Below are 14,305 nucleotides of genomic sequence, written 5' to 3'. Positions count from 1 at the left end.
GGTGTGACATGTCAATACCACAGCACACTACCAGAAACTCTTTGAAGCTTTTGTAGCTTACAGACCCCAAACACTTTCCAGTAAAGACTTGGACTCTCCATAGAGCAAATGTTACTCTATTGAACAAGTCCTTGTTTTGCTAAAAGAACTTTTGTGGACCCTTTATATGTGGTCACCAGAGCCAAAGTGTAAAAAAAACAAGCTACTGTGGGTTTACCCATAGAACAAATCAGAACCTGTAGCACATTATCCGTTCTCAGCCCTTTATTATGTACTATTTTCTGTAAAAGATACGAGATCAACTCAAGTGCATGGGCCAATCAGAATAAACACGTTTGACCTGTCTCAAAAGTTCTCTCTTAAGAAACTGAAGAAACGATAACTTATTTTTTTACCAACTGGATACAGATTAAGTCAAACCCTTCCCAAAGCTGTCCCTTACCAAAGGCATAAGTGCTGTCTACTGTGGTTTCCTTGCATACAGAGGAACCCTAAACTCTCAACAGCAGCAATGCAGCACAGGAATTCCTGGCAGATTCCTGACCTTTACAGTTGTACCCACGTGTTGTTGGTTAGACCAGCACTAACTTCTCTCACAATATATTTTCAAATGATACACTCTTTCCCACGGACATACGCTATGTAAAGCACCTGTTTTTAGGTTGTTCTTGTCTCGGTGGTTATGTCACAACATGTTGCATGAATTTTATTGGCACTGCTCTATCGATGTACTTTGATGAGTCCTGCTGGACCCACAACAGAGATAGGACAGTTTATATTTATCCTTTTGTTTCCCACAAGTAGACCAAATACAGATGAGGGTGACTGTTCTTCAGTATATTTGCAGAAGAACACAAGGAGCTTCTGCAGAGTCCAACGTAAGCTATTATCTTGCTAGAATATAATCTCAGAGCCACAGGAGCATTCTGCTCCTGAATACAGTTATAATCCAGCCATAACAACACATGACCATCAGTTAAGTATCAATATTTTCTCAGTGTGTGCTATAATGTAAACCTTTGACTATTAATCTGGGGCTGGGCAGGTCTCAACAATTATTGGGTTGTTTCTCCAACAAACACAAAGGTGGGAAAAGCAGTATTCAGGAAGAGCATGAAAAAAAGCAAAACCACTGAAAAGAAACAAGGACAGAAACAAAGAAAAATATAAGAATGAATATAACTTTTAAAATTACGTTAACTAGGATAAGTGAGTTCTGAATTTCAAGACCAACAGAAAGAAATGTGTACGAATAGTGGGCTTTTTATGATAACAATATAATTGTCTTCTAAGGAAAAATAACAATGGAAGTAATCAGCCGAATTTGCTGGTCAAAGCCAGCTGAAACAAAAGCAAATACAACATTTATTATAATCATTACATGCCCTGACAGCCTTTGGAACCACTGAATGGCTATTGAAGGGAGGTTCACGGATATTTGCACAAGTGGTCATATTTGCTAACGGTTCTTTCAAACACTTTGATCTTTATTCATAAAATCTGTCTTTGAAACGGTTCAATAATACAGTGCAAAGTACTGCACTGGCAAGGTACACTTCCAGATACCTGTCCACAGAAACAGATTCTTGTGTGGAAGTTGAGCATTATTTAGCTCCATTTATCTTGTTCCTGATTTGCTACCATACCAGTGATGCTTTTCAAAAACACTTCTCTCTATAAAAAAACAGAGAAATTTCTTCAGAGGTTCACTCAAGGGAAAGATGACAAAGGTAAATGAAGGTCAGAGATTCTCTCTGGAGCTGCCTTATCTGAGTCAGATAGAATTCCTTCTAAACACATTATTTTTCCTAATGCAGATATACCTCTCAAGCTGAACTATACTTTTATTCCCTCAGTACATTTGTGGAAAAGCTTATTGAAGAAATGTTGCTTTGAGAAATTAGATATAACAATTTCAATCCATTACTGTTTGTTAATGGCTGGGTGTAGTGCCAGGAGGAAGAGTTGTGTGATCTTTGATCCGTGGGAATACCACCAAACCTCATGATTCCTGATTTGAGATCCACACAGCTCTTCTCACATGGAGTGTAAGGGTGATTTAATCTCCCCAATCCCACAAGCCCTGCAACATTAGGGCTTTGCACTCTCACAGGCAAAGAACTGGGGGATGCGTGGTTATGAGACCGTCTGAATATTGCTGACAGTGTACAACCCAAACTGGAATCCTCTCCAGGGGAATGTGGCAGAGGACAGCTGTTCCTTTCCTGAGAGGAACATCGCGGATCGTGCCCGGTCCCCGTGCTTGCCCAGAGGAACAGTGCTGTTCTCAGACAGCTGCAGAAGCACATTGACTGCTTCTCCCATGTGACCCCTTACTGGCACAGTTCCTCAAGTATGTGCACCCTGCTACACTCCATGCATGCATACACAGGGGACTGGAAGATTTTACTTGAGCAATTTGGAAACTTACACCTTTAAAAAAAAAGATTTCCAAAGACTTACAGTTAAACTTCAGCTAATGCCTAACTGTGTTATAGTCAGAGAGGAAGTAATCTGTGTCGAGCTGTTTTGACATACTCTGTCATTAATGCGTCATTATAGAAGTGATCAAGTAACCTTTATGGTTTGTAACATGCAAGTCTGTGTTTCAAAATGTGAACCTGAAAGGGATCAAAATGTACTAAATGTCAGTTTGCACACAAGTAATGCCACAGATGACTCCTCTTGTGGTCATGGTCTTCTCCTGAAAAGCACAGGATGATGCAGATGATGCAGTGGTTTTGACACAGTTTCACACTCTCTCTTACCATAGAAACCAAGAAAATATTTGTGGACGCTCCATGAACATTTGTAGAGAAGTAGAAATGAAAATTATTCCGAACACAGGATATGGTGAGGCTGAACAACCACATCATCATTTCCTCTTTAGCACAGTTCTGAGTGAAAAAATGCTTTACTTAGGTAAGCCACACCACCAGGGAGACCTGGGTCTCCCTGAGTGATAGCACACGTGACAGAGAGCTGATTGATGAAGTCCCATTTTTAGGAAATAAAAAGCAAGCATCTGCATCACTATATCTCACTTAAATTCTATCTCTCCTGAAAATCCGACACACATGAAATACAGCACATGGTGATTGTTCTGTAGGAAAACGGGTTCACGTTCACATGGTGATGGAGATCCTAAATTTAGTACAAGACTCCTAAATACTTTGGAGGCTGTTGACTTTAGCGACCATGTTGCCTTTTAGTCCTCTCATTTAAGAAGCTTCTCTCCTGGCTCCTCTCCCCTGCCTGCCACAAGCCAGTGGCCACCCTGACAGCATCACCAAACATGCCTGATTCCCTGTTACTCCTCTGCAAATGCCTGAGTGGACACAGCCTGCTGCCCTGCTACGTCCCACATGCTCTGCCTTCCATCACATTCCCCATCTGCTCCTTTGCACCTCCAAGCTCCCTCAAATTTAAAACCCTGTCCTCTTTTCTTCCATCTCCAAATCCCCTGGGAAAAATAAACTCCTTTTCCCCCTTTAGCCTCTCAGCCTACTCTGCCCGTCCTGAGGATACATTTTTATTTAACAGATCAAGCTACATATGAAAAGATGGAGAATATTTCATATATGGAAGAAGTACGTACCTAAAGAGGTAACTCTGCTTCTTTTCCAGCGCACATTTTATGTTTTCACTACCCACATAAGATGGGATGATATCAAGTAAGAACAGTATCAGTAGCTGCAGATCACTGCTTCTAACAATTTAAATGTCAATAGATTTAGGCAGCACTTCATGATGAAAAGAAATGAAACGTGTATCTGAGAGGTGTTAAAAAGGAAAAGAAAATCTGCAAAAGTCTACTGAGGCTGTGGCTGACCCTCTAAAGAAGGAAATATGCTCAGTGAGAAGCAAGGGAAGAGCTGTATTTAGAGTCAGAAGAAAGAGAACTTCATTTTGAAATAAAACTTTCTGTCTTATTATAGCAGACAGATGTTGCTATCTGGCACCATCTAGCCCCAGGAGTTTCAATCCTGCACTTCATGGTACCTGTTTCTGATGAAAAATTGAATTAGTGGTAAGTGTCTGCTCACTAGCAATGTTAACACAAGATCTAGGCATTGTGTCAGTCTCATTTAATTTCCATTTACTTTACAGAGCAGATTTTCATTTTTGGGTAACTGCTTAATTTAAATGGATCTGCACAATACACAGCCCTTTCCAAATGTAGTTGCTGTCTGAATAGCATTCAGTTCAAAAAAGACAAAGACAAACAGTGGTTTAGGGATGGGGTTGAGTAACATAGACACAAAAGACTACATTTTGGTTTGCCACAGACTTTAAGTACAGACCAATGCCCAGTTGCACAGCTACAGGAACAAAGCAGGGATCAGACTGTAACACAGCAGCTATGTCTGTGCTAGGAAATTAAATGGGACAGGAAATGTTCCTTTGGCACCGAGACCAACAAGTACAGAGTGGTCTATGTCTATATTATTAAATTCTCAGCCTCCTAAAAAAGGTGACCACATGCAAACTGCTTATTGGGAATGTCTTTGGTCCATGCTTAACTGCCTGTGCCTAGGAACTGTCTGGGGAAGGGCTGGTTGGAATAACTCATGCCAGGAACCATTCTAATAATTTAACAGTATAGACAATTGAGCTCCAGTACCCACGAACATTTTCTGGCACTCTTTAATCTACTAGCCAGTGAGTCACGCTGTGGCCCCGGGTCTTCCTTTCACTCCAGAGAGAAGGCATTTTGCTATGCTTCCCTCATCAACTCTGATTTAGAGGAGGCTCTAGGAGAGCAATGGGATGGAGGAGGCATGGCCCACTCCTCATCTCACCCAGTAACTGGGTACTTTATCCTAAGCATGTTGTACAGGTCAGATAAACACATGCTGCAGTTGCTTACTATTTGTGAGAAAAATCTCACTTATACAAATGTAGACATCTTCCTTTTAAATATCCAAAGCTGGATGAGATTAATTCTATTCTAATTAGTTCTGAAGTAGTTTTGAAGAGGACTATCAAACCTTTTAAAACACTTCCACAGAAATCATGACACAAAAGAAACTAGCAGGATGCTTAAATTAATCTAAAGTATCCTTGAATCCAAGTAAAATTCTTCTTCCAAGTATTTTGCTTTTGTGATTGTGGTTTCTTCTGTGCTGATTTTGTTAATTATATTGGCCATTAGATGCTAGCTAATTTTGTTATTTAAAGCATTTAAATCTCATGAAAGATTATGTGTAAATTTTTTTTTTTACATTCCTTACCAGGGTTCGTAAACTCTGTTTTTTTGTTCAGTTCTCACTAATGAGGCTTTCACATGATCTTTGGAACATCTTTTTGACTATTTTTCACTTATTTTTGTCCTTTCTTTTTGAGTAAAAATGAGGGAACATAGCTATAGAATATATGGTGTAGTATGTAGAATCTAGCTCTTTAGTGTCACCTCATGGTCTCCCAACTTCACAAGAAATCTTTTGCTTCAAACTGTTCAGGAGGATGCAAAGTGGAATCTTTCCATCTTCACTATGGACCTGCTACTGCATGCCGCCTTCTTCTGGTCTGAGATTCTAAAACAACTTGAAAAATTTTCTTCAAGCTTTGTAAAAAATTTCTTCTCAGCTGTATGACTAAGATTGACACATTCACCACAGACTAGCTGAAGAGAACAGAATTACAGACGGCATATTGATTGAAGGCTCACTGCAGAGAGGCTCTCTCCCTAATCTACTTCCATCTCGCCTGGTAGAACACATTGTTGAAAAGACTCAACAGAGTCTGAAAAGAAGAAATGTAATTTTTTAAATGAATATGCTAAAATGGCTCACTGGTCTGACAGTGTAACATTGCTTAAAATGAAATCAGTGTAATACTAAAAATTCCTTAGGAAAAGAAAGAATTTGTTTAATAACGTTTCGTTACCTGCAGTTTGGAATAGTAACTGACTACCAGGACTGAGCAGGACAGAAGTCGTGATCCAGAGGGCTGGTGACACTAAGTTATGAGATGATGTCATTTCTGCAGGAACACGGGCCCTGACACTTGTCCTGTGTGCTGCTCTGAGTCTCTCACGCAACCCAACATGGCCCTGCTCTCCAGTCCTCTTGCACAACAAATCATCCCCCCAGCTGCTCTGCTCCAGCAGTGATATTTCCCACCTCCCCCTTCCACTTCCATGCCCCCCAGGAACACTTCAAAAACCTCTGGAGTGGAGCACACCCATGCCTTATGGGGAAACTTTTTGTGTGTGTGTTTTTGTGTGAGAGGCCCAGGAGATAAGAAAGAGGGTAGTCTGGGGAGTGCTGGAGGGGGGACCAAGGAGAGAAGAGGTGAGGACAGGGGGAGAGATGATGCCTCATTGCACTCTGCAGCACCATGCGCAACAAACTCCTGCAAAGGCAGAGAAGGCTTTCAAAACCCCCCTGTTCCAAAGGTATAATGAGGCCAAGATAGGCGATTTTAGCATGGACCTTCTAGCCTTTGTATGATGACTTCAACACATTTTTCATGTCTGGTTTGGAAAACGGGTGTGTCTGCTTTACTCGCTGGGGACCATCTTACTGTGTTTTCCTATCACTATCCTTAAAGAATTCACTGAGCATTCTGCATTTATAAAGCAAGCCTAGCACTCTCTTTAGATCTGATTCTGAAGACCTATTATTATTCCTAACTGTGATGGAGAAGGTAATAAGCACTATATTATACAATGTACTTTAGTTTCCAGGGATAATATCTGTCTGAACAATTTTATTTGTTTAATCTCTTTTTGAGTAGTGGTTCTTCCACTATTATGTAACACTTTTCAGTGCCATCACAGAAGTAGGTACGGCTGGAGAGAACTGTTTCGTTCTTAGAGAAAGACGATTAATAGTTTGTCTGTTTATAGAAATATTAAAATAGTTTCCCTTTTAAAGTAAAAGTGTACCAAACTATCCCAGTGGCTTTAACAAAGCCCTTTACTTCTTGACAAAAAAATTAAATATACATAAAAATGAAATCCTTTCAAGGGCTTTGGGTCTCGTGAAGTACACATGGTAATACCAATTTTATCTCTTTATTTGCATTTGTCTCTGGTTTAGACACAAGCCCGATGAACAGCTTTGTGAAAACTGGTATGAATGTTATCATTTCATTAGTTAAATCATCAAACAAAAAATTATTTATTTATAGGAGACACAAATCCTGATCACATGTACCATCCCCTATCAAGTTGCCGTTTTAAAATGTGATCTCCTCTTTTTGATGCTAAATCATTTGTGCTTTGAAGGAAACACGGTTTAGCATTTACTTTAAGATAACAAGACAAATAAAGAAGCTATTCATTTCCTTGATGTTCTATACACACAAAACTAACCAGAATTTTCCTTTTTTTTATTTCTAGGAAAAACCGCATCACCCAGTGTGATGGTGCTGCTGAAGAATATTTCTAGGTACACCCGTTGTCAATAGGTGTGAATCTGTGTGAGTGTGAGCATGTGTTCTCACATCATGTCTGTAGCAGAGGATACTTTACCTACATTCAGTGGCTTTTACCTTAAAAGTTTCTATGCACTAAGCATCTGTGTGCAACAGCAACTAGAAAGGAAAACTGGCTTGTAAGATGAGGTAATATTTAAACCACTAGTGATCCAGACCTTACCTCAAAACCAATACAAGGAAATGTATTGCCATTAAGCAGAATATTTCACAGAATTCTCTACTGACATAACACAGAGAACATTTCTGAAAGACTACCTGAGAATGCAAGTGAAAAGTGCTTTATCTTTATACAAAAAGAAAGAAGCAAAAACAGTGTCAGCAATACTACTCTACCTGATCCAGACCTCACAAAAGTCAAAGACCTGCTAGGCCTTGCTGCGTATTGAAATCAAACCCATGATGCTCTCTTCTCTGAGCTGCAGGGCAGCCTTCCACAGAATATGGAACAACTCAATTTTTTACAGAAGTGGTCGGCTTTGCATGCAATGAGGTTTGTGCTCATTCTGCAATGTATTTACATATAAAGATACTTGACCACACTGAGAGCAACAGACTTTAAATAAAAGTAGCCATTCTTCAATCATGCTTCAAGATTCAATAATCAAAAGAAATCTGTAGACTTAAACAGCAAATTCTAATAATCTCTCTCAGAGATAAAAAACCCACAAAGGCAGAAAGAAATAAACATCACTGGGTTCTTAGGCTGACCAAGTCAAACATCTATGGTAAGAAAGAAGACATTTTCTTCCACAATACCAAAAGAAACTAAAGCATTAAAAAAGTGGCAGCCTGAGACTGTGCCTTGGAATACAGGTCTTGTTCTGGGTCTGGCTGCATCAATTTGGCACATTTCCACTTGCTCAGTTCTCCTGTTGGCATTAGCTAGCTGAGGGAACAGTCCGAATCTCTAGTACCAGACCTTCAGCTTTGTTCCAGTTGCTTTGCTCTACTCTACATCTTTAGGTAGCCACAAAACCAATTCATCTAGCATCCTACATATTCCCACTGAGTGGCATCCATCTCTTCTACAGTCTTTGATATTAATTATGCCCCGTCCCTGAGAGCAGGAGAACACGCAGCTCTAATTTGTGCCAAGGACCAAACCATGGTTGGCTCCATGCTAAGATCCCTCAAAGCTGCCCTTGTGACTGTTGGGTGTTTTTCCAAGTTCATCAGACTAGAGAATCCGAGCCTTACAATTTATGGTTTGACTTGATAATGAAGACCAGCTTTCCATTGCTACTAGAAAACCAGAGTCTGTTCAACAGAAAAACATCTCCCCACTTCCTGGGGCACTGTGTTGGACTTCAGTTCTGAACACAAAAAGCCTAAATGAAGGAAAACCATGAAGGTCACCACAGACCTCACTCCCATGGAACTTGGGCCCACTATCTTTAACAAAAGGAGAGATGCACAAAGAAACCTCAAAGAATGGGTTAAATACTGCCAGTTCTCTAGGTGAGAAGCTTTACTGTGGACTCTATAGCTGCTTCTAGACAAAAAAGAAGGTGGAATTAAAAGGTTTTTAATGAAACACAACCATCAAAATTGACCTGAACAAACACATCACTCTCAAAAAGAAATACTTTCTACCATTTTGAGGCAAATGCAACCACTGGGTCAGAGTTTAACACAGTACTCTGTTAGGTCCTGAATTGTTACAGACTACTATGAATAAACCAAAGTTTCAGCTTGGGACTCTGAAAAGCAGAAACTTGGTGCAAACAACTTCTGAAAGATACTGTTTTCGTTCAGTTGAGAATGAAACTTATGAAGCTGTGCCTTCAGTTAACAGCAAGAGTTGAACAGGGAAGTAAGGATACAAACAGCCAGCAGGCCATGTAAATAAGAGATGTACCTTGTGTGCATATGGCAAGGTAAGCAGAGGACATGTGTGCATGAGAGGATTGGCTGCTGAGTAAGAGTTTGCCTGATCTTTACCCAGAATATGTATGAAGGCAAAATAAGCTCAGTCCCTATTAATCTGAAAATATTTCTCCATATATCTTTTACACTGAAAGTCTGATCTGGACAAGAACAGTCTCCAGCACATCTAAAATTAAGATATTTGCCTGGATAACTTATAAAGCTGATACATCTGAGAAATTTCAGATCTCTACTACATTTTAGCTACAGTTGTTAAAAATTCTTGTTTTAATTTTGAGCTTCCTTCACTTTTGTGTCCCATCAACTGCTAGGTGAAGCACCCATCTACCACCCATCCACTGGCACTGGGAGCTGTAACCTTTCCCCAGCAGCATGGCATGGTATGGTGGGAGTCCCACAACACCTGGTACAGTGTTATGCAGCTACATAGCTCTCCTTTGCCAAGGCAGACTGTGACCGTGATGCCCCTGTAGGAAGTGGAACCTTTTGCTCCTAATGCTATAGACCCTACGAAGGCTTGAGTAGATGCCTGGAGGTGAAGTACTAATTTCACTGATAGCCTGGTATAGCATATAAAGGGGTTGGTGGAGCAACATCTGTCAGTGATGCTCATGTAAAGCAATAGCTTACAGTCAGATCTCCTGTATTACAGCAAAACCTAAAGTGGACACAGGGTTGCAAACAAGGCAGCTTCTCTGCAGCAGAAGCTCCATTGGGATGTACCTGCCCTCACTACTTCATGGAGTGCAGACTTCAATCAGATTATCATCACGATGACTGACACAAAGCTGGACCTTCCTACATCTATGGCATAAAGAATTTGGGCAACTCTAAACAGTGAAAATCTGTTCTACATTTGAAATTCAATGCAGTAAATTTTACTATGGCCTTACATAAATGCATGGTTTTAAGCTGAAATAAGTAAAATTGTAAATGATACCACAGAGATGAAACTCTTATGAAATGTCTTTCAAGGACTCCTTGAAATTACATTTGGGAAACCAAACCCTCATGAAGTATCTTTCTTTCTAATAACAAGTGAGAAAAGAGGTTTGAAAATACATGTCTCCAGAAAATAAAGAAAAATCTGAACTTTCTATATACAGATGCAATATACATTATACATACTTAAACATACCACAGATCATTAGAAATTAGGTGAGTCTTGAAGTAAACATCAGCAGGACAAGGACCTGCTGTAGACATGTGATTTCCAGACAAAAGCAAGGACAAAAAGACTAAGAGGGGTCTTCAGGCTGTCTGAATCTTACATTTAAGTAGCTTTTTTAGCTTAAAATCAATAAAATGCAGGGCACAATCCGCTGATTTTCCAAGGCTATGATCTCTCTAGGTATCTTCAGTCATCAAATTCTTCTTCTTAGTCTGAAAGTGTCTGCGGGTTTTAAGTGTAGACTGTCACATCAGAAAGGCCCGTGCTGGAGAAACAGGCACCTGTGTTTCAGCTGAAGCACTACTGCGTGTGATGCACTTTTGGGCAGACAAATACCCTAGATACATGGATGTTCTCAACAAAAGTCCATATGAAGTCTTACCTGGTGAAACCTGTAACTAAGAGTGGCAGTAGAAGCAATATGTGTTTGCATCCACACTAACGTCTTGCGCAGATGTTACCGGTTAATCTCAAAGTGGAAACTCAGATGAAGGAGATTTAATTGGCACCTCCTACATCCAAGCAGATTCTTTGACCACTAGGCTAGGGTTTTTTTGGGTGACAGCTCTTTCCTTGCCTTTGCTGAAGCCAAGTCACTATTCTACCAGGAGTATATGAGTCATGGGGCAAGACTGTGTCTGAAAGCAGCTGAGTGCTTTAAGAGCAGTCAGCTGTAAGGGGCAAGGAGCTGAGTTTCTGGATACTGCTCTGGAATGCGTATGCATTTTACATTAGACCATCACTAATAAAAGCAGCCATTAATTACATTAACCAGTCTGGATTCTCCTTTGTATCTAGACAGACTGATTCCATCTCAATGACTCTAATGGATGGGACTCATAAAAATTCTAGAAGACAACACTGTTTTATTCTGTGTAGAAAGAAGCAACATCTCCTTCCTTGTTATTTGATACACTCACTAGCCAAAACTTAGGACTCACAGCACAAAGGAGGCCCAAGCTTTTTAAAGAACCCAAAAGAAAATTTCCTCCACTTAAAAATGTTACAGGATTTTCTAAACTGATATTAGTTATCTGAAGATTTAGCAGAAAATCAGAATGTTAAAGCTGGTCCAATACTAGACTTTGTTATTCTTTATTTCCCAATTTTAACTTTAAAGCTTGTATGATTAATTTATGTTATTTTCAAGAAGCCACATTTCAAAGGAAAGTAGTCACAGATAACATATTGTATTAGTTGGATGAAAAAGATCTGAATTAGTCTAGATCACTGAAGACTCTATTCCAGAGTGGTTATAGACTTACAAAAATATAAAACGTTTTCTTAGTGAAAATAATATTGTAGAACAGGCTTCTGCAGATGACTCAACTCTCTCAAAATTGATACAAAGTATCTTATTTAAGCTAAAGAGATAATACCTTAAGACAATACAAACAGGAATGTTCAAGGTAATGAGTACTTTCATGTTACAAGTTCTCAAGTCTGAGGGCACTGCATCAGGCTAAAGGACAATGAGATAAGAGCAATATTGCTAGTTACTAACAAATAGCAGATAAAAGACCTCTTCTGGATTCTGATATTAAGTGACAGCATTCTACACATTCCTGTGAGTTGAGAAAGTTTGCCTGAGAACAGCAGCTATGTTACATGTGAAGCACCACTAAACAAGCGTATCTCTATGTTTTGAAATTCCAGCGTGAGTAATGGCTCTTTCCCCCATCTCTCCAACTCGAACAGAAGCTCCCTCTCTCCTGGACATGCAGGAATAACTTGCCGTGCTTCAGTTTCCATTAAGACATATGAATGTATATGCTGAAAGTAAAGAGAAGTTCTGTAGGACTCCATGGCTGTGAGCCAATGTTTACAATCCCCTGGGTGGGAAATGACGGGTGAAAGGCTCTCCATGGCAGGCTGTAGGAGTCTTTGCTGTTGCCGACAATGACCTTCTGCCTCTATTTTCAAAGTAGCTCCCTTGTTAACTCCTTGCACACTGTGTGCAGAGAGGCCTTAGAGAGGAAATACTTTCTCTGAGAGCCCAAATCCACTCCCAGGTATCTGTTTGACAGACTCAGATTTCAGCAGTGGTTAAGGGAGCACGGACTAGTATGTATACTCTGCATCTGCTATTGGAGCTGTGGCACTGACACATAATTTTAGTAGTCCAGAACTGGGTTTAGCCGTGTTCTGCATGATACAAAGTGAATCTTCGCAGCTTCAGGGAATGGACATCAGTTTAGAGGCACAGGAGTTGTCAAACATGGAGCATACTGAGTCTCCAGGACCAAAAGAAACATCCAATTTACAGAGACATGATTTAGTTCTCTCTGTCCAGTCAGTAGCAATATTGTTTCCTGGTAGTGGCAATACCTTCTCCTGGGGTCTCCTTGAAAATTGAAGACAGACTGAACTGTCATTGGTGCAATGAAGATACACCACAACGGAGCACCCAGTGTGGAATGGAGATTACTGCTTTAAGAGGTTTTGACCCTCTCCTGCCTGACAATGTAAAATACAGGGTTTAGCAGATCTCTTCACATGTCACATCCCTTTTGCTGCTCCGTAAATCACTTCTGGCTGCTAACTATTCAGGAAGAGTCCTTATAAAAAGGATAAAAATGGACTTACAAAAAAGGCCTTCTAAAATGCTTCTTGAAATACATAATCCATCTTTGAAAAGGGAGAATAAATCAAATAGGAACTAATATTCAAGCACTAGTGTAGATGCTTTAATGTTCTCAGAGAGGGAGTCAAGACTTGTCGTAAAAACATTAACCTTACTATCAGCTGACCTTGGAATATATGTTTTCCTATCATCATCATGACACTTGTCCAAGTTTTTTCCCCACAAAGATCTGTTCTCAGAAGCAATCATTCCATGCAAAAATTTCTTTTCATATTCTCTGAAAGGGAACAAGAGTGCTTGCCACTTCCAGAAACTTTCACAGCATTAACAGCCACATAAGGACAGCAACATCTACCCCCTCCTTGAACTTTCAGAGGAAGTCCTTAAATAACATCCTCACATGGTCAGGAAATTCTTCTATGTGTGGCTCCATGGATGCTGAGGAGGAGAGAAGAAAGAAGCAGTACTAGAAATCAGAGCTTCTGCAGAGAAACTAGGCCCAAGTGCCAACAGCTCTGAGACTGACTCAGATCAACAGTCCCTGAAGTTGCTGCATGGTCTAAGGTTCTAAACTCTATAAACTTAAAGGTAAGGAAGGTAGACAATAAGCTGTTAGGCCCTCACTGGTTCCTCTGAGGCAAAAAATGTCATCCACGAAAAGGCTAATGTTATTAGGCCGTGTTAAAAAAGCCAATTGGACATCTCATAAAAAGCTCCAATCTAACTCCAAACATGCATGTAATTCCTAGTGATTTCAGTGGAAGTTCTGGGTGGTTAGAGGAAGACATCTGCAGGCAGTGAAATCATTAATATTTAGATCTGTCCTTAATTGCTAGTATTTTAAAAAGTAGTTTTAGAGACAAAAAATTAGAAATACCCTGTATTTTTCTAAAGAATACACAACTCCAGCTAATAAATACTATCTATTTTTTTCTAGAAAAATGGCAGCCTGCAAGGAAAAGGAATTTTTTATGACAGCAAACAAAGAACATATTTAGTTTAGAATGTTTTTCTTTTTTTGTTAATATGAGTTTATGTTACTGATGTTTAAAATCATTAATGATCCTAGGATCAGAAACTAAGTGTTTTCAAGAGCTAACAGTATTATTGTTTTTAGAAGGAAATGCTCAGGCTGAATTTAGAGTAAGTTAAATTTTGCAATACAAAGTCTTTACAAACATGAGTCTAAATGAGCCCTTCTTAAGCTTTTTTATTTA

The 14,305-nt window shown here is 39.7% G+C and overlaps 1 protein-coding gene across 5 annotated transcripts in view; it reads right to left on the bottom strand.

The window, feature by feature from the left end:
* CDK6 (cyclin dependent kinase 6) overlaps positions 1-14,305 on the bottom strand; it is a 138,432-nt gene that overhangs the window by 41,943 nt on the left and 82,184 nt on the right. The gene's annotated exons all lie outside the window — the stretch shown is intronic.

This window comes from Chiroxiphia lanceolata, chromosome 1, assembly GCF_009829145.1.
Source record: "Chiroxiphia lanceolata isolate bChiLan1 chromosome 1, bChiLan1.pri, whole genome shotgun sequence".
Lineage (NCBI taxonomy): Eukaryota > Metazoa > Chordata > Aves > Passeriformes > Pipridae > Chiroxiphia > Chiroxiphia lanceolata.
Note: the sequence above shows the minus strand (reverse complement) of the source record. Positions and strands in the feature narration are given on the sequence as shown.